Genomic DNA, 21170 nt, shown 5'->3' with positions numbered 1-21170 from the left:
AAGTTAACACTATTGCTGCCAGAAGAAGTGAGAAACAAGATACACTTAAACATCATCCATAACATTTCCAATCTGTTGAACCCATTTCCCTGCAATTTAGTGAAAGACTGTCTATAGCCGTAGTTATGTGACTTGTCAGGACCTCAGTCCGAGCATGATTCAGCTGTACCCTGTCCAATCAAATCATCTCCATTCCTCCCCAAAAGTGGGACCAAAGTATCATGAATATCAGCAATCTTCCTCCAGTCTTTGAGGCACACTTTTAACTCCCTAATCTAATTGATCCTGTAACAAGCGCACGCACTTTACATAACAATGCAGAGTATATTAACCTTTTGATTCTGATTCCTATATTTATTTCTTAGCTGCTTAGCAGTCACTTTTCAGTGGTTATCCTATTTGCTGGACTCACCTGGACCAGGACCACTGATCATTTTTTTTCTCCCACCCCAAATTCCTCCGCAGTTCAGATGTGATGCCCCAAATCTATTATTTACTTATTTATTGAGATGCAAGATGGAACAAGGACTTCCATCCCCTCAAGCTGCGCCACCTAGTAAACCAAGGTACAAGCTGTGTAATCACAGGACAATTTGTAATGATCAATTCCCAAGCCTATCGGTCTTTGAACCGTGAAAAGAAACTCGATCAGTCGGGAATATCCCAAGCTTTCCACTCAGTGGATGTAAAGAGACTCCGAGCATGATGGGACTGGAATTGTTCTCCAAACTCCGGAACGTCCCAGTCGCCCCACTCTTTGAGAAATGTGAAAGGCAGAAGATAGGAAACAAGGGACCAGATAATCAGACTTTAGTGGTAGGGACGATGTTGGAGTTGATTGTAAAGGATGTGGTTTAGGGATTCTGGGAGGCACGAATAGCTTGTCGGAGGCATGGTTTCCTTGAGAAAACCATGCCTGACTAATCTGTTGGAATTCTTTGAAGAAAGAAAAAAATAAGATAGACAAATATGTTGATGTTGTGTCGATGTAGATACGTTGATGTTGTGGACATAGATTTTCAGAAGGCTTTTCACAAGCTGCCACACATAAGGCTGTTTAACAAACTATAAACCCATGGTATTATTGAAAAGATACCAGCACGGATTCAAGAAGTGCTGCTTAGCAGGAGGAAAAGAGCGGGGAGAATGGGATCCTTTTCTGATTCATTACCCTGACTATTGGTGTTCCTCATGGCTTTGTGTTGTGACCAATTTTTTTTTATTATATGAGAATGATTTGAATGATGGGATTGATGGACCTGATGGAATTGATGGCCTTGTTGCAAAGTTTGCAGACGATACAAAGAGAAGTGAATCGGCAGGTAGATTTGAAAGAATAGGGAAGATACAGAAGAATTCGACACATTAAGGGAATGGTCAAATAAGTGGCAGATGAATCCAATGTTGAGAGGTTTATGGTTGTAAACTTTGTTAGAAGAAATGAAAGTTTTACTGCTTTCTAAATGGAAATAAAACATAAAAATCTGAAGTGCAAAAGCATTTGGGATTCCTGTGCAGCATTTGAAAACTTAATTTGTTGGTTGATTCTGTGGTCAGGAAGGTAAATGACGTGTAAAATTTTATTTCAAGAGAATCAGAATATAAAACCGAGGATTGAATGTCTTGTAATATGAAGAGCATTTAGAACATAGAACATGGAAAACTTCCAGCACAATGCAGGTCCTTTGGCCCACAATGGTTTACCGAACATTTTTTTGAATTTCGAATTTACCCCGGATTACACATAGCCCTCTATTTTTTCTAAACTCCATGTTCCATCCCAGGAGTCTCTTCAAATACCCTATTGTATCCTCCTGCACCATTCCACAAACTCATCACTCACTGCTTAAAATACTTACCCCTGACATCTCCTCTGTATCTACTTCCAAACACCTTCAAAATGTGCCCTCACTCATTAGCCTTTTCAGCCCTGGGATAAGACCTCTGACTATCTGCACAAACAAAGCCCCTGATCATCTTATACACCTCTATTATGTCACCACTCATCCTTCGTTGCTCTGAGAAGAAAAGGACAAGATCATTCAATCTATTCTCAATGGGCATGCTCCTCACTACCGGGACCATCCTCGTAAATCTCCTCTGCACTCTCTCTGTAGTCTCCACATTCTTCCTTTTGTGCAGCGACCAGAACTGGACACAGTATTCCAAGTGGGGTCTGACAGGCGTACTATATAGCTGCAATATTAACCTCTCGGCTCTTGATCTCAATCCCACAGTTGGTGAAGGCCAATGCACCGTATGTCTCATCAACCACAGTCAAACTGAACAGCAGCTTTGAGTGTCTTATGGACTTGGACCCTCTGTTCCTCTGTACAGACAACCAAATAAAGAAATGTTCCTCCAAACCATGGTGCACTCAGAAAACATATACCCACAAAGCACAGCACATAAAACACACCATTATCACAAATAAATGGCTAAAATAAAATTCACAATACATGCAGTGGGCAGCACGGGTGAATTGTAAAGAGTAAACAGTAAACAATAAACAGCTCACATTGCTCGTGATGAGACCTTGGTGGTGCGAGGATATTTATTAGGTTCTCAGCCTGAGGGAAGAAGCTGTTACCCAGTCTGGCAGTCGTAGACCTGATGCTCCAGCATTTAATTCCTAAAGATTGTGGGTGTCAAAGAGTTTGGCGGATGTGTGGTACGAGACCTGAACAAATTCAACTTTGTTATTTCACTAATGCTGCCCTCAAACGTTGTTAACATTCATTCTGTCTTTGTTCCTTGAGCGTGTCCTGACAACCAGCCAGTCCAGAATTCTTGTTGTCATGGAGAATGGCTGAGAACAGAAGCAGTTCTTGCAGTCTCCATTTCTCTAAGTTCATCTTTCTCCCTCTATGATACGTCAGTCTTCCATCAGCTGAATAACAGAACTGAGCAGCAACAAGATAAGCAAGGCCACATGGTCGACAGGCACCAGTAGAACACACAAAGGGTGAAATATACATTGATCAATTTGTACTTTTTATGACTGCACAGAAAATATATTGGAATACGATGCACAGTTTCGATGTAAGTGAACAATTGGTGAGGTGTAGAAGAGGATATTTTAGGTCCGAATGTAAATGTCTGGGTCAATACGAGTGGCATTCAGATCTGTCACTGAAAGGGTAGCGATGAGCGTACTGGAAATATAGGTGCAGCAGATAAACACCAGTAACATTTTTAAACCTGATGTGGATGTAAGGCAAAGAACACCATGAATCTATCAAGTTCAGACAGTGACCAGCCTCTGATCTCTGCTGGACAGTGGAACAGGTTTAGTAGTCCCACGGGAAACACTGAGATTCTAAAGTGTTTGCGATTATCACTCATCATTCACTCAAAATCTACATTATGCAAGCTGTCCTCTTACTACAATTTTTCTCTGGAGAACCTGCTCAGCATGGCCTACGACAATTCATCTGGGTATGTTTCCATCTTGGCCCACAGACACTTCATAACGCCAGTCCATGCCAGCCCGAAAGCTGAGTGCTGCTTACTATATATAAAGTCACACTCGATAACGGAGTCAGCTCACAGGGGAGCTGGAAGCACCAGTGACAGTAGATCAGTTTGACAATTGATCCTCTGCACTGGTTTGCCAGCTGACTGCACATCAGCTGGACTCGAAGAGCACAGGGCCAGTTCCAGAGCGAGCTGCTGCTCTGCTGACATCGGCAATCAGTGAGGAGCTTTTTCCACAAACTCAGTGTTAAAGATTCATCGGCTGAAAACACATGTCCACTATTACAAAAAGAAAATAATCTGAACTACTTAATAAAATAGATTTGGAGAAATATACTGCACAGAAAACAGGCACTTCAGCCAAACACATCCACTCTGAGCAAGTTACCTGAATGAGCTTCTTATTTGCCCTCAATGACCCTCTAAACCTTTCTAATCAATGCACATGTCCAAATGTCTTCTAAATGGTATAAACATGTCTATTAACTTAGTTTGTACTTAGTAAATCTGAGATGAATTTAGCCAGGGGATTTCCCAGCTTGTGAACTGGGAAGATCTGTGGAATGTCACTCTCTCTTTTTGGACTCTATGGAAAGTCTATGGTGGAGCACAGGGGCCGTCGGCTGAGTCCAATGCAGGATTTACAGCTGTCCATTTATGGGGATTTCCCTCCACAGATACGTATTAGTCGCAATTAGAGATCAGACTTGACATCTATTGCACAAAGACCAGCTCGTTCAATTCATATAAAGTCTGCAGGGTAACATAGTATTCCTCAGCTGACGAGAAATAAATCTCAATAATTTATTCACGATGCCTGATGACCTACCTTTTTCCCTTCAGGAGCTGGGGTTTGGATTCAAAGATATTAAGTGGTGTAAAGTGCTGACCACTGATTTGCTACGTGGAAGTGGGTGAGATGCTTCTGCATTGACAGAAAAGCTGACGTCATCCTGTTACATATTCCGGCAACAATGAATATATGAGTTCGGCAAGGGGTTCTGTATAACAAATAACACGTTTATTAAACACAGAAAACAAACCCCCCAAAAGTAACCAAACACTAACGTAACCGGAAACAGCTGTTGTGCGGCAGCTCAAACAGTCCTTAAAGCGATATTGCAAAAACAGTTCTTTAAAGTAGTATTGCCAAAAGTTCGATGTGCTCACAGTTCAGCTAAAAGGAGAGACTTTATAAGACTATTTAAATTTTCTTTCACGTCGCTTCACTTCGATACCCGATGTCGAACTTCTCCCACGACGAATTTACAAAACGGAACGGCTTAAAGGCACTGACCTTTCCTTTATCGCACTGTCCTCAATCTCCTGCTTTCCCGCAGAGATTAACACGTGAACAGTCCACGAAATCCTTTCGAATAAGGATTAAATAAGGTCGAACCCGTTTCACCGTCGAAGTAGATCCTCCTCGATCTTCGATCTTCACTCTCCACTGATTTCGGAACTAGCAGTATTTCAAGAACCTGCTGGCAATGATCTTTTAAACTTTTGGCATTTGATAAAACTTCACCCTTCAGCTAAACTGCGTCATCCCATTAAATCACGCAGTGGCATGAAATCAACTTGACAAATCCAGCCACGAGCTGTCCCTCCTCACAGGGTGGAGTCTTCCTTTTATAACCAGTTAAAAAAAAAACTGTCACATGATCTCTACTGGTGGGAAACTGACGTTATTTCACCATCACAAGACCATTACCTCAAGTCCAGTACAGCTTCAACCCCTGTCAAGTGATAAGGGCACCACTGTCATGTCACGAGTACGTAACCATCCATTCATGGAATATACTGTTTTTAACTTTCCATTTGTTTTACAGTACCCAGTGAAAAGCATCCACTTCATGTGACAGAAGCCATAACAGATCATAAGTCTGTTGGTTATTCAAACTCTATCTGGAGACCTAATAGAGAAATCCCATCCTTACCCATTCTGGTTTTTCTTCACTCTCATCCCTACATCTAGACTCCTGACTCTTATCTGCCTCCTGACAAGCCTTTTGATAGTATCAAGTCTCCAGGAGCTTGTCAGGACGGGGACAGGATTGGACCCAAATGCAGAACGCAGGCACTGGAAGTACTAGGGGTAGGACAGGATGGGGATGCCATGGCATGCAGGGGCTTATGCAGGCGGGGCTGGATTCCCGATTTCGTGATAGGGCAGGAGGATCCCAGAGCTCGTGGCGGGCCGCATGGATCCCGGGCAGGGCCACCTCCCAGGCTAAAAACACGGAGGCATCTGCAAGGAGCGGACACCTGGGCAGGTGCGGGGCACAACCCTTAGTGAGTAATGGGTGGAAAGGGCAGAATCCCCACCGGGCAGCGGCAGTCCAGCCAGTCCTGCCCGAGGAAGGCGAGGAATCAGAAGAAAGTTGGGTCCAGGGAGAGCAGTAGGGCTACCATGATACACCGGTTTATTGGGAAGGGCAACCGACAGCGTGACAGCGCAGGCAAGGCGACTAAGGCGGAACAGCGGGACCAGCGCACAGGAGAGAAGCAGTGGAACAAGACCAACCGGACAGAACAGATGCAGAAGAGGCCGGCAACCAGGGCAAAACAGGATTCCGAGCAGGCCGGCAACCAGGGAAAGAGCAGAATTCAGAGCCGGCAGCCCAGGTACAGATCGGGTAAAACCGGCTTCGGAGTAGGACAACCCACACCCAGGCTCAGTCCGCGAGTCCCTTATAAACACCTGCCCCCTATTAGGCGACAGCTGTCCCTCCTTAAGTCAGGACGATCCAATGGCTCCGGGTGACAGGAGGGCTGGCTGGAGGAAGAGAAGAGTGCTTAGATTCATGGTACTTTGCTTCCACTATTGGGGAAGGATGGAGATGATTTGATTGGACAGGTTCCAGCTGAAACATGCTAGGTCTGAAGTCCTGACAAATCACATAACTAGGGCTGTGGACTGTATTTCACTAAATAGCAGGGAAGTCGGTTCAACAGATTGGAATTGGAATGTTTTTATTATTGCCATAGGTACCGCAATAGTGAATGTTTTGCATGTGTACCCTTGAGACAAATCAAATCATATCGTTACACAGTGTAATGAGGTAGGATAAGGTAAAACATTAATAATGCAGAAGGTGTAGAATAATGTGCTGAATAATTACAATAGAATTAAGGAAAAGTATGGATGAAATAATAGCATCCATGACATCACTGACGAGCGCTGCCTCAAAAAGGCAGCATCCATCATGAGGGACCGCCACCACCCAGGACATGCCTTCTTCCCATTTCTACCATCATGGAGGAGGTACAGGAGCCTGAAGGCACACACTCAATGGTTCAGCGACAGCCTCTTCCCATCTGACATCGGATTTCTTACTTATTTAACTTTTTTATACTATTTTTATAGAAATCTAACTGTGATTTACTGGTTTTATTATAATGTATTACGATGTACTTCTCGAGCATAACAAATTTCAAGACATATAGCAGTGATATTAAACCTAATTCTTTTTGTGAATATTAAAGAGGATACAAAGAGTACTTTTACAGATGTATAAACAGTAAAAGAGAGTGTAGAATGGATATTGGACCTCTGGGAAATGACACTGGAGAAATTGTCAGATACACTGAAACGGCAGAGAACTGTACACGTACTTTGTGTCAGTCTCCAATGTTTTCCGTCATGAAGAGATGCCAGAAATTGAAGCCTGGGCGGCATTGAGTATCATCACTTTTAATAAGGAGATATTGCTTGGAGAGTTGTAAATCCTGACGGTGGATGGACAAGACACCACGGATTCGCAAAAAGAGGCTGAAGCGATTGTGAAGGCATTCATAGTGCAAGAATAATTAGTCAGGAATTGCTCCCCGTGACCGGGAAATCACAAATGTCACTCTACTCCTGAGGAACACAGGAAGGAAAAAGATAGGAAATTATTGGTTGCTGACCAAGATTGCAGTGGACGGTGCAATTTGAGAGTCCATGCTACGGATGAGGTATAAGTGCATCTTGGTTCTTACTTCTCCTAACAGTAAGAGTGTTCACTTTGATTTTGTAAATATGTGGATTTCATCTCCAGGCACAGTGAGTATATAAGATCCCCATTTGAATACACTAAGATATGAACTGTTTGTTCATAGTCACAGTGCATTGATTAATCTTCACAAACATGTTTATCCAAATATTTGCGCCATTGCAAAATACTCCATTTGAGGTTGTTCCCCTCCCTGAATCACAATATATAGGGGACAACCACCGAAATCTGATACAGCAGGTCAACGAAAGCAACTTCGATTTCTTCGTTACAGGTAAATCTGATTTGTCTGAGTCTTTCTGAAATAATTATTGACAAGCATTAAATGGAGATGGCTTCATTGGTAAATTGGCAGATGATGAAACAATTGATGGAGCTGTGGATAGTGTGGAGAACTGGCAATAAATTTAGCAAAATGTAGATCAATTGCAGATATAGGCTGGGAAATGGCAAATGGAAATTGACCCAGATAAATGTGACGAATTGCACCTCAGTAAGGCAAACGCAAGACAGAACACTGTTATGGGCAAGGTCCTTTGGTGTTGCTGAGCAGAGAGATCATGGCATCCTAGTTCATTGCTAGTTCTAAGTAGCTACACAAGTTGGTATGTTGTTTAGAAATAGGCTTACAACATGCTTGCATTTATTATTCAAATAATTTAGCTCAATAGTCATGTTCCTACTTTGTAAGACTCTCGTTGGGCCACATCTGGATGACTGCATACAGTTCTGGTTGCCCCACACTTGGAAGGATGCGGAGGCTTTGGAGAGGGTGAAGAATATGTTTACCAGGATGCTGCTTCATTTAGAGGGTGTGTGCTATCACAGGAGGCGTAATAAAATGTTGTTTCCACTGGAGCTCCAAAGGCTGAGGGGTAATCTGATAGAGGATTGCAGGAAGATGGAGGGTATGGACATGGTATAGGCAGGAAGGATTAGTGTTTGGGTGTTTTTGATTTGCTTTATAGCTAGTTCATCACAACATTGTGGCCCAAATGGCCTGGTGCTGTGCTGTACTCGTCATTGTTCTATGTTCTCAAAGCATTTTCATAGCAAACTGACATGTTTGACTGTTACTTTGTAGCTGTTGGTTAAATCCTTTGCAATTTACAACTTGCTATTTCTAAACTCAAGGTAAAGATTCCAATTAGAATTTTAAATCTCTCACAATATCATTAAACATGTTGGCTCCTAAACTACACAAGCAGCAATGACGTTAAATTAGTTTCGACATTCCATGTTCATGAGATGTAGATGTTCTTCTGCACACCATTGATTTAACATGTCGTAATTTGAGTTAATAGCACCTTTCTGTCACCTTAAACAGTCTGACATATCACAGAAACAAATATTTTCACCCATAGAACTGCCAAAGATCAGATGACTTATCTTTAAACGCTGGAATCTCTTGTACATGGAAGTCGCTGAAGGTTTTGAGATTCTCAAACCACCCTGCCTGGCACATGTGATCAATCCATGGTCAAGGTCACTAAGATCTCATTTCTCTTCTATGCTGATGTTTGGTCTCAACAGCAAATGAATCTCTTGACCATTCCAGAATGCTTTTATGCATTAAGTTACATCGAAAATTTTGGATGATGAGATATCGGCACTAACAAGTGTAATGGGATGTACGGGTGTCCATAATAAAATGGCCACTGAATGTATTATGCTCTGATTGGGCTGTCCTGAACCATTTCTCTGTCATTGAGGTATTTTAGAAGTAGAGTTTCTGATAAATTGAAAAAACAGCATCCAATCTCACTCATGCAGCAATGTTACGACAATGTGTTTGATAATGACACTGATAGAAAGGACAAGGACTGAACACCAGGGAGAACTTGCCCATCTTTTCCAAGGTACATGGAAATCACTCAAGAGGCTTTAACATCTCTGTCTGGATTGCTTCAGAGCTGCATTGAAATAGCATCCTAGAATTTGAACTGTTCACAAGATTGGACCTTGAACCCATTCTATAGCCTCAAGGGAAGAATCACACCACCTGGTCACACTTGACACTGATACGAACTCAGCATAAAAACAACTTTAGGGAAATGGAAAACAATCAGCTCAGCAAAGGCAGCAGTACAGGAACTTGCAGCTCATACGGAATGGAATCTAAATTCATACTCTCTGTGATTAAAGAAGAGAATAGTAATTTTAATGTTATTCTATGTACAATTGAAGGGTCTTCTAAAGTAGTCTTCAAGGCTACTAGAGTCTGTACTTCTGCAGATAATCTATTACCTTCAGTGACAGGTATCTGATTGTACAAGACAATATGTGGGAACTGAATTCAGCACAGATATACTATAGCCTATTGTTGAACACACACAACTTAAACTACAAAAATACAGTATTGCCTTTAAAACTGATCTGATTTACTGTCCCAGCTATCCAACGATAAGTCATTCTTGTCATATAGAAGTATGTCTGTATTCACTTTACCTGTATTCTCAGTTTTCTGAAATATTCTACCTCTCAATTTGTAGTTTCCAAAAGGCCATTTAAACCCAAAGGGTTTGCCCCACCATTCCATTTTGGCTGATTTATTATCCCTCTCAACCCCATTTGCTTCCCCTGGTCAGGAACCTTTCACAAACATACTAATGAATAATCTATCAATCTCCACTTTACACATCCCCAATCACTTAGCTTCACAGCTGTCTGTGGCAAGCAATTCCACAGATTCACCACCTTCTGGCTCGAGAAATCCCTCCTCATCCCTGTTGTAAAGGGACATACTTCTACTCCAAGGCTGTACCGTCTGGTCCCAAACTCCACCACCACAAAATACATCCTCTCTACTTCAACTCTATCTAGGTCTTTCAATAACCATAAGCTTTCAATGTCCTTCTTTTCTCTTTACCAGAGCTATCAAAAGTGAGATACCTTCCTCCAGATAATGGCCTTCCAAAAAACACTTGTCGTCCTGGTGTTTCTCCTGCTGCTTGTTAACACTGAGTTTTCCAAAGCTCAAATGACCGGACATTTTGAACACAGATTAAACAGTAATGCAGAGGGAATTTCTTCACAGGTAGGATTGTCTTACCTCCACTTCTTTAACAGTGTTCATTGTTGAAATTGCCTGCAATCCCAAAAATTGAACAGGTTCAGGAACTCAAGTTCAAATTCAATTTTCTTCACAGATATACAACCAAACGAAACAACATTCCTCTACAACGTGCTCCAACCACACCACAGAACATTGATCGCACAAAGCACATAAAACTAAATATTGTCAAAAATAAGTGAATAAAATATAATTCACAATGCATGCAGTGTGCAGCACATTAAAAAAACAACTAACAGTAAAGAGCTTACTGTCTTGTGATGAGAGGTCGGGAGTGGCAGGGCATTCATTGGTTTTGTAACCTAATGAAAGAAGCTATTACCCAGTCTAGCAGTCATAGTCCTCAAGCTCCAGTACCTCCTTCCCGATGATTATAGGTCAAAGAGATTGGGAGATACGTGCAAGGGATCCTCAATGATGCTTTGGGCTTTGACTAAATCAAATGTGTCAGATCATTAATATTCCAAACAACATTTTATTTAAAGTCAAACATCTATTTTTTGATATAATGAACATACTGAAATGCAATAAAAAAACATTAATTTTTCCAAGTCAAATTGAGTTTATTCTTATTATCATAAATTCAGTGAGGTGCGGATTCAGTACCAAGGAAAATTTGCATGCAGCAACATCACAAAGATGAAGGGACAGACAGCACACAGAATATAGATTATGCATTAGCTCTTCCTTAAGTCATGCCATATGCAATAAAGTCGATTTGCCATCATGAGTATATATTTTCAGAAGTTAATTGGCTGGAATAGTAATGAATGGGAGATTGGTTTGACTAGACAAAATAGATGAATGTTACTTGAGGCAGGCATCCCCAACAGGGCTGAAAACATTGTCAATTACAATTTCCCACGAGAAGTTACTCACGGACAGTTATAGAAAATCGTGTTGGTCTTGCAATGGAAATGTTCCCATGATACTTCAGGGTTTATTCATCGAGAAGATACTTTGATTGATGCACAAGTGGGGTGGGAGGTGGACGGAAATTTTGGAAATATTTTCTGAGGAGCTGTCTGGTCAAATTAAATAGTGAGAACTGGTGCCGAATACTTTCCTGTGTTCAATGGTGGATGATGTTCACCAATGACGGACTGGGCCATATTTAGTACATATTACAGGCTTTTCCGTACAATGGCATTGATGCTTCCATATCAGGCCAAGATGAAACCAGTCAATAAACTCTCTAACAGACATCTGTAGAAATTTGTCAATGTTTCAGATAATAATTCAAATTTTGTCAAGCTTCTAAGAAAGCATAGCATTTTTGGTGACATTCCAAATCTCCTCAAATTCCTATTGAAATATAGCCGCCGTCACACCTTCCTAACAGCTGTATCAATATGTTGGGTCCAGGTTAGCTCCTCGGACATACTGGCCCCCAGGAGCTTTAAATGGCTCCCTCACTGCATTTCTGATCCCTCCATGAGGATTGGTGTGTGTCATTCACTCAACTATAATGTGTCATCTGTCCTCATACCCGAACTCTATATTCTCAAACCCGACCTCCGGAAAACACGGTGAGGAATTTTTCCATGGGCAAGAAAGTCAATGGTCTGAGATAACTGAGCTGCAAGTTGAATTCACAATTCTTTGTTTCTTGTCAATTCACAGGAAAATATGAGCGAAAGTCTGAGAAGCAGATTCCGACGACACAACAGGTGACTTTGTGGTTTGTTAGAAGTAAAGGTCTGTTAAGATCTATTAAGAACTGTGCATTCCAGTGATCCACCACTCTCTGAATAAAAAAAAAACCCTACGCCTCACATGCCCTTTGAACACACGCCTTCTCACTTTAAATGCCTGCCCTTTGATATTTGACATTTCAACCCCGGGAATCAGATACTCCCTGTTTACTCTATCTATGCCTCTTTTAAACTTATAAACCTTCATCGGAATTCCCCTCAGGCTATGGTGCTCCAGAGGAAACAACTCACCGTCCTTTCCAATTGTATCCAGTCTCAATTGTAAGCTAAGCTTTCGCTGAGGAAATACAGCTCCAGTAATATGATTTTTATTTCTGCATGTGTGTGTGTGGCAAATATCCATCGACATTTCCTGGTACATGCTTCAGAGCATCGACTGATGATAAGAGGATGTTCACCATGACACTGGAGTAAACTCTAGATGTCTCATTCTCCTGTGTAGTAAAGGACTTCAGTTTGCTGCATCCTACTGCAAGTTCTGAGTTATCATAATTCAAAAATGAGCAATGCTAAAAGTTCACGTGCAACGGTTGTATTTATATTTTCTGCCCATTACACTACTGGTGTTTTTGGTCTTCCTTCTCTGGCTGTGTTCAGTGCTTCCTTCATCATGTCAGTGTTACGCCTGTGACAATAGACAATAGGTGCAGTAGACCATTCGGCCCTACAAGCCTGCACCGCCATTTTGAAATCATGGCTGATCAATTACTATCAATACCCTGTTCCTGCTTTGTCCCCATATCTCTTGATTCCCTTATCCATGATACCTATCTAGCTCCTTCTTGAAAGCATCCAGAGAATTGGCCTCCACTATCTTCCAAGGCAGTGCATTCCAGACCCCCACAACTCTCTGGGAGAAGAAGCTTTTCCTTAACTCTGTCCTAAATGACCTCCCCCTTATTCTCAAACCATGCCCTCTGGTACTGGACTCTCCCAGCATCTGGAACATATTTCCTGCCACTATCTAGTCCAATCTCTTAATAATCTTACATGCTTCAATCAGATCCCCTCTCAATCTCCTTAATTCCAGCGTGTACAAGCCCAGTCTCTCTAACCACTCTGCGTAAGACAGTCCAGACACCCCAGGAATTAACCTCGTGAATCTACGCTGCACTTCCTCTACAGCCAGGATGTCCTTCCTTAACCCTGAAGACCAAAACTGTACACAATACTCCAGGTGAGATCTCATCAGGGCTCTGTACAAATGCAGAAGGATTTCCTTGCTCTTGTACTCAATTCCCTTTGCAATAAAGGCCAACATTCCATTAGCCTTCTTCACTGCCTGCTGCACTTGCTCATTCACATTCAGTGACTGATGAACAAGGACTCCGAGATCTCATTTTATTGCTCCATTACCCAACTCTAAACCGTTCAGATAATAATCTACCTTCCTGTTCTTACTCCCAAAGTGGATAACCTCACACTTATTCACATTAAACGCCATCTGCCTAGTATCTGCCCACTCAGCCAGCCTATCTAAGTCACCCTGAATTCTCCCAGCATCCTCATCACATGTCGTACTGCCATCCAGCTTAGTATCATCAGCAAATTTGCTGATGTTATTTTTTATGCCTTCATCCAAATCATTAACGTAAGTGGTAAACAGCTGTGGTCCCAATACCGAGCCCTGTGGCACCCCACTAGTCACCACCTGCCATTCCGAGAAACACCCATTCACACCTACCCTTTGCTTTCTATCTGCCAACCAGTGTTCTATCCATGTAAATGCCTTCCCCCCGATGCCATGAGTTTTGATTTTACCCACCAATCTTCTATGTGGGACCTTATCAAATGCCTTCTGAAAATCAAGGTACACTACATCCACTGCATCTCCCCCGCCTAACTTCCTGGTTACTTCCTCGAAAAACTCCAACAGATTAGTCAAGCATGATTCACCCTTGGTAAATCCATGCTGGATCGGGCCAATCCTATCACTCCTATCTAGATATGCCACTATTTCATCCTTAATAATGGACTCCAGCATTTTTCCCACCACCGATGTCAGGCTGACAGGTCGATAGTTCTCTGTTTTCTCCCTCTTCATTTTTGAGAATTGCAAGATCGCTATTAAGTCAGGGTAGGAGACCCAGGAAATGAGAGAGAGAAGTTTGGAATGTCCTGGCCCCCAGCGATACAAAGCCACGGAAAAGGTCATTGTTTCTTGGAGGCGGAATTGTGTATTGAGTACTCTGCTTCATGGAAGCCCTCAGGCAACGTGGGCAGGTTAGGGGATGGCATCATTCCACCCTGAGTGACATCTGAGACCCTATGAGTGGGGATAAAAGAGGGTCTGGGGAACAGCTCCTTGAGACGCACCAGAAGAAAGGCTAGAACTCCTGTAACAGCGTAATAGTGAAAGCTGGCAGAAAAGCCCACGTAGAAATATAGAAATATAAAACCATAAATAATTAAATAATAATAAATTATGCCAAGTGGAAGTAATCAGTGATTCATAGTCATTTTATTCGTGACAACATTAATTCGTTATCTGCTAAGCACTGTTTCTGAGTTTAGTCTATTCATTTACTATATTAATAATTCACATGTCAAGACAAGACAAGGTAAAGGAGCAGAAGTAGGCCATTCGGCCCCTTGAGTCTGCTCCGCCACTTCACCATGAAGTTAAGTATTCTCCCATCTCCAATTTCCGACTTTTTCCCCATATTCCTTGATACCCTGACTAATTAGATTCCCATCAATCTCCTCCTTAAACACCCTCAATTATTGGGCCTCCACACTGCATGTGGCAACGAATTCCATAATTCCACGACCATGATGCCTCAAACAGAATTACAGGACAATGAGTTCCAATCAATTTGCAATCAATGCCCACATTACACAATAATCCGTTTTGCTTTGGTATCATACTACAAACTTTCTCAATGTTTCTGTTGACATGTCACTCATTAAGTGAATACCAAATCGTCAGTCCTGTTGTAGTGATTTGAACTGCTTTGTAATTTAATTAAAATTGTCATTTGATAACGTATATTGATAACTTTCAACAAAAGTAATCAGTCTATAATATTAGCTAAGCAGAGTCTGCTGTGTCACATATCGGGGAATGTTTCTGTTCTCTTGATAAAACTAGATCTATGTAAAGGCAACAAAGGAGCACATTATGAACTTTAATTAATATTGTATAATACAATAGTTGTATCTAGTCTCAATTGTAAGCCAAGCTGACACTGAGGAAATACAGCTCCAGAAATAATATTTTTATTTCTGCAAGGAGTATGTGTGTGTGGCAAATATCAAGCAGCATTTTTTGGTGCATGATTCAGAGCACACGACTGATGATAAGAGGATGTTCACCACGACATTGGAGTAAACTCCAGATGTCTCTTTCTTCTGTGCAGTAAAGGAATTAAATTTTCTGCATCCTACTACAAGTTCTGAGTTATCATAATTCGAAAACGAACAATGCTGAAAGTCAACTGCAACTGTTCTATTTATATTTTCTGCCCATTACACTACCGGCGTTTTTGGCAGCAATAAAGGTCTTCCTCTCTGGTTGTGTCCAGGGCTTCCTTCATCATGTCAGTACTTCCACTTAGTTTTCTCTACTGTCTAGTATGCATTTCATGTGGAGACTCAGGAATACAGTTACACTCAGATGTAGAATTATTCTTTATTGCTTTTCCAGACCGGTTTTGATTTACTAGTCTGAATTTTTATTGCTGAACTGAAACCCTGAACGGGCAGGACCCATGGACATCTCTTCACCTGGCCTCTACTTATTGACCTGTTAGGTATGGCTGATACTACCAAGAGCTAAAGCAGAAGGCCCTGACTCCAGACAACATAGAACTCAGGGTCATTGAGGCACATGGTCCTTCAAACCTGATGACATGTCTGTGGTCTTCTTGCAGCCCTTTATTTATTGCCATCCCTTATTTCAAGCATTGGCACAATTTAACATTCATCATAATCCACTTCCTCTTGTTCCAAACCTTTATGTGTCAGGTTTTTTTATCCTATTCAATATTAATCATTTGTTGTATTCCAGGTTTTAAGGTACTATGCTTTCAGTAACAAATGAATATTTCTGAACTTGTGTTGTAGATGGCGAGCTGCCCAAAAGGAACGAGCACTCCCAGCAATGATCCATCGGAAGGAATTCAGTCTGCCAGAAACTTCAGTCAGACAGACAGACTGAACGACATACTTTATTGATCCCGAAGGAAATTGGGTCTTGTTACATTCATACTAAGCAGGAATTGTGTAGAAATATAGCAATATTTAACCAGAAATAAATAATTATAAATTATGCCAAGTAGAAATAATTTTCCCCATATCCCTTGATACAGTGACTAATTAGATACCTATCAATCTCCTCCTTAAGCACCTTCAATGATTGGGCCTCCACACTGTATGTGGCAACGAATTCCATAATTCCACCACCATCTGGCTAAAAATATGTACCTTTTGCAATAATTTGATGAGAATGCCAGTAGGATAGATAAAGGGGATGCAGTGTATTTTGTATATCTGGGCGTTAAGAAGTCCTTTGACACAAGTGCCACACAGAAGGCTGCGCATTTAATTAAGAGCCCATGGTATTACAAGAATGTTACTAACATGGGTTGTACATTGGTTGATTGGTAGGAGGCAGCGAGTGGGAATAAATGGATCCTGTTCTGGTTGCCTGCCAGTGGCTAGTGGTGATCCGCAGGGTTCCTATGGGGCCACTTATTTTTATGCTGTATATAATGACTTAGATGAAGGAATAGATGGCTTTCCTGCCAGGTTTGCAGATATTAGGAATATTGGTGGAGGGACATGAAATGTTGAGGAAACAGATATGATAGAAACATAGAAACACGGAACTACTGCACAATACAGGCCCTCCAGCCTACAAAGCTGTGCCGAACATGTCCTTACCTTAGAAATTTTGCATTATGCCGATGAGCTTTTGCTTTATATTCCTAATGTTGAGACTTTATTAGCTATCGTACATTCTTTTGTCTCCTGTTTTAGTCAGTATTCAGGATAAGAGTGAACTTATTCTATTGAATCATTTAGTATCAATTAATACTAACCTTCCTTTTAAAATTGTAAGAAATAAACTTACTTATTTGGATGGAACAATTACTAAGAACCATAAATAGTTATTTAAAGAAAATTTGGGCCTGGGACCCCAAGATCCCTCTGATCCTCCTCACTGCCAAGAGTCTAGGCATTAACTCTACATTCTGCCATCATATTTGACCTACCAAAATGAACCAGGCCACACTTATCTGGGTTGAACTTCATCTACCATTTCTCAGCCCAGTTTTGCATCTTATTAATGCCTCATCTCATTAACTTACCTCATCTCAGTCATTTATAAAAATCACGAAGAGTTGGAGTCCCAGAATAGATCCCTGAGGCACAACACTGGACTCTGGCCTCCATGCAGAATATGACCCGTCTCCAAGCACATTTTGCCTTCTGGGGGTAAGTCAGTTCAGGATCCACAAAGCAGTGTCTCCTTGGATCCCATGTATCCTTACTTTCTCATGGGGTTGAGGAGGAGATAATACAAAGGATCATCAGTGTTTGAATGGCAGAGCTGATTCAATGGGCCAGATTATCTCATTCTGCTCTTATGTCATATGGTCTTAAATAAGTACGTCTAAAATTAATTATTTATAATAATTTTGTGTTTAATGGGGACAATCTCAAGAGCACAGATATTAGGTATGGTGAATAAATGTTGCCAATATCAGTAGTAACCACTTCCAGTCTTACAATAAATGCTAATGAAGAACACATTGTTTGTATGCTTCATTGATTGTTAATTATTATTACAAGTGTTGCACTATTTCACATTTCTTTAACACACATTATACAGTGTTGAACTTCTATTGGCTGGAACTTTTGGTAGTGACACTAAGTTTCTGACCTTGTGCTGTTGATCAGATTTAACCCAGATGCTCACTGTAACTTGCAGAGAAGATATTCCTGATGTCACTTTCAGGGTCTATGGTGCAGCTGTCTGAAAAAAATGAACAGCACAAATGTCATTATTGTAATCGACATACGGCAACATACATCATCTCCAATAACTATATGATTTTCACTCCAATGGAAGAACTGCAGGAACGAGACTGCAGGATTTTCTGGGATTTGAAATTAGATGGTGTCATTCTCGTAAATGCTTACGTAGTGTTCTCGCACAGCTGTAAAATAACTCTGTACTAAACACCAAGCATAAACCAATCAATGAGGCGCTCCCAGTAAGATGAACCATTTACTGTTCACTCTTCCACATTAAGGTATGGTGAAAACTGTTGATAAAACAATACAAAAAATATACTGTATTTGTTTCCTTCTTGACGTCACATTTACATCATAAACACTTGCAAAAGTAAAACAACAACAACAATCTTACATTAAAGTGCAACATACAGTCAGAATCTACCCACGCCATCGACTGGCTTTAAATACACTTCAACACAAATTATCCGCAACTCTTTAAATAACAAAAAACATAAACTTTATCAATCATCATTACTTTTAACAGAATCAGCGTTAACATTTTTAATTCAACATATCGATTATCTCATGAACTTAGGGCGTTGATTCACTAATGTTTCTCGTGCGTAGAAAGAAAACTTTTCTCGCGCTGATACTGTACACATAAGCCCCCTCCTTCCTGTTTCTCCAAACCAGTATTCTCCCACAACACACGGCGAAACCGGGAGTGACGTCATCGCATGCCGCTATATGTCACAGAAAACGAATTTACTTTAAACAACCTTAACTTTAACTAGAAAATGATAACAAACAAATTACTAAAGCAAAAGTATAATAAACTAAACAAATGCCTTAAAGGCAACACAGCTTAAGATCTCAAATGACTGCTCCGAAGATAAAATAATTGGTTATTTGGGGAAAGAAATAAGTATATATAATAAAGTTATTACGAACTCCGTGGAGCATGTGGGGATCTTCAGATATACAGGCACTCTCGCTTTCATTCTTTTTTTTCATTTTCTTTTTTTCTGTAGGGTTGTTAGAGGGGAGGGGCTAAGGGTATATTTGTTTTTCTTTCTGTAATTATTTGAAAACGCGATAAAAAACGTTTTAAAAAGAGGATCATTAAAAAAGGTCATTTAGTACAGAGTTAAGGAAAAACTTCTTCTGCAAGAGGGTTGTGGGGGTCTGGAATGCACTGCCTCGGAAGGTAGTGGAGGCCAATTCTCTGGATGCTTTCAAGGAGCTAAAGAGGTATCTTATGGATAGGGGAATCAAGGGATTAGGGGACAAGGCAGGAACAGTGTATTGATTGTAATTGATCAGGCATGATCTCATAATGGCGGTGCAGGCTCGAAGGGCTGAATGGTCTACTTCTGCACCTATTGTCTATTGTCACAGGCGTAACACTGACATGATGAAGGAAGCCCTGAACACAGCCAAAGAAGGAAGACCTTTATTGCTGCCAAAACACCAGTAGTGTAATGGGCAGAAAATATAAATAGAACAGTTGCACCTGAACTTTTAGCATTGCTCATTTTCGAATTATGATAACTCAGAACCTGTAGTAGGATGCAGCAAATTGAAGTCCTTTACTACACAGGAGAAGGAGACATCCGGAGTTTACTCCAGTGTCATGGTGAGCATCCTCTTATCATCAGTCGATGCTCTGAAGCATGTACCAGGAAATGTCGACGGATATTTGCCACACACACACATGCTCCTTGCAGAAATAAAAATCATATTTCTGGAGCTGTATTTCCACAGCGTCAGACTGGCTTACAATTGAGACTGGGTACAATTGGAAAGGACGGTGATTTGTTTCCTCTGGAGCACCATAGCCTGAGGGGAATTCCGATGAAGGTTTATAAGTTTAAAAGAGGCATAGATAGAGTAGACAGGGAGTATCTGATTTCCGGGGTTGAAATGTCAAATACCAAAGGGCAGGCATTTAAAGTGAGAAGGTGTGTGTTCAAATGCCTGCCCTTTGGAATGCACTGTTCTTGATAGATCTTAACAGACCTTTACTTCTAACAAACCACAAAGTCACCTATTGTGTCGTGGGAATCTGATTCTCAGACTTTCGCTCATATTTGAATTGACAATTAACAAAGTATTGTGAAGTCAACTTGCTGGTCAGTTATCTCAGACCATTGACTTTGTTGTCCATGGAAGAATTCCTCAACGTGTTTTCCGGAGTTCGGGTATGAGGACAGATGACACATAATAGTTGAGTGAATGACACACACTAATCCTCATGGAGGGATCAGAAATGCAGTGAGGGAGCTATTTTAAGATCCTGGGGGCCAGTATGTCCGAGGAGCTAACCTGGACCCAAAATATTGATAGAGCTGTAAAGAAGGTGTGACAGCGGCTATATTTCAATAGGAATTTGAGGAGATTTGGAATGTCACCAAAAACGCTATGCTTTCTTGGAAGCTTGACAAAATTTGAATTATTATCTGAAACATTGACAAATTTCTACAGATGTCTGTTAGAGAGTTTATTGACTGGTTTCATCTTGGCCTGATATGGAAGCATCAATGCAATTGTACGGAAAAGCCAGTAATAAGTACTAAATATGGCCCAGTCCGTCATTGGTGAACCTCACCCACCATTGAATACAGGAAAGTATTCGGCACCAGTTCGCACTATTTAGTTTGACCAGTCAGCTCCTCAGAAAATATTACCAAAATATTACCCCGTCCACCTCCCACCGAACTGGTACATCAATCAAAGTATCTTCTCGATGAATAAACCCTGAACTATCATGGGAACATTTCCATTACAAGACCTACACGATTTTCTATAACTGTCCGTGAGTAACGTCTCGTGGGAAATTGTAATTGACAATGTTTTCAGCACTCTTGGGGATGCCTGCCTCAAGTAACATTCATCTATTTTGTCTAGTCAAACCAATCTCCCATTCATTACTATTCCAGCCAA

The 21170-nt window shown here is 41.1% G+C and overlaps 1 protein-coding gene across 1 annotated transcript in view; it reads right to left on the bottom strand.

Annotated features, from left to right (window-relative positions):
• The window catches only part of LOC132389930 (uncharacterized), a 43425-nt gene that overhangs the window by 15987 nt on the left and 6268 nt on the right, over positions 1–21170 (bottom strand). Inside the window, exon 2 of the mRNA XM_059962496.1 lies at positions 17576–18243. The gene's annotated coding sequence lies outside the window, so the exon portion shown is untranslated. The remainder of the gene's footprint in view (positions 1–17575; positions 18244–21170) is intronic.

The sequence above is a fragment of the Hypanus sabinus genome, unplaced genomic scaffold (genome assembly GCF_030144855.1).
Source record: "Hypanus sabinus isolate sHypSab1 unplaced genomic scaffold, sHypSab1.hap1 scaffold_710, whole genome shotgun sequence".
Classification (NCBI taxonomy): domain Eukaryota; kingdom Metazoa; phylum Chordata; class Chondrichthyes; order Myliobatiformes; family Dasyatidae; genus Hypanus; species Hypanus sabinus.
This window is presented reverse-complemented; position numbering and strand designations above follow the sequence as displayed.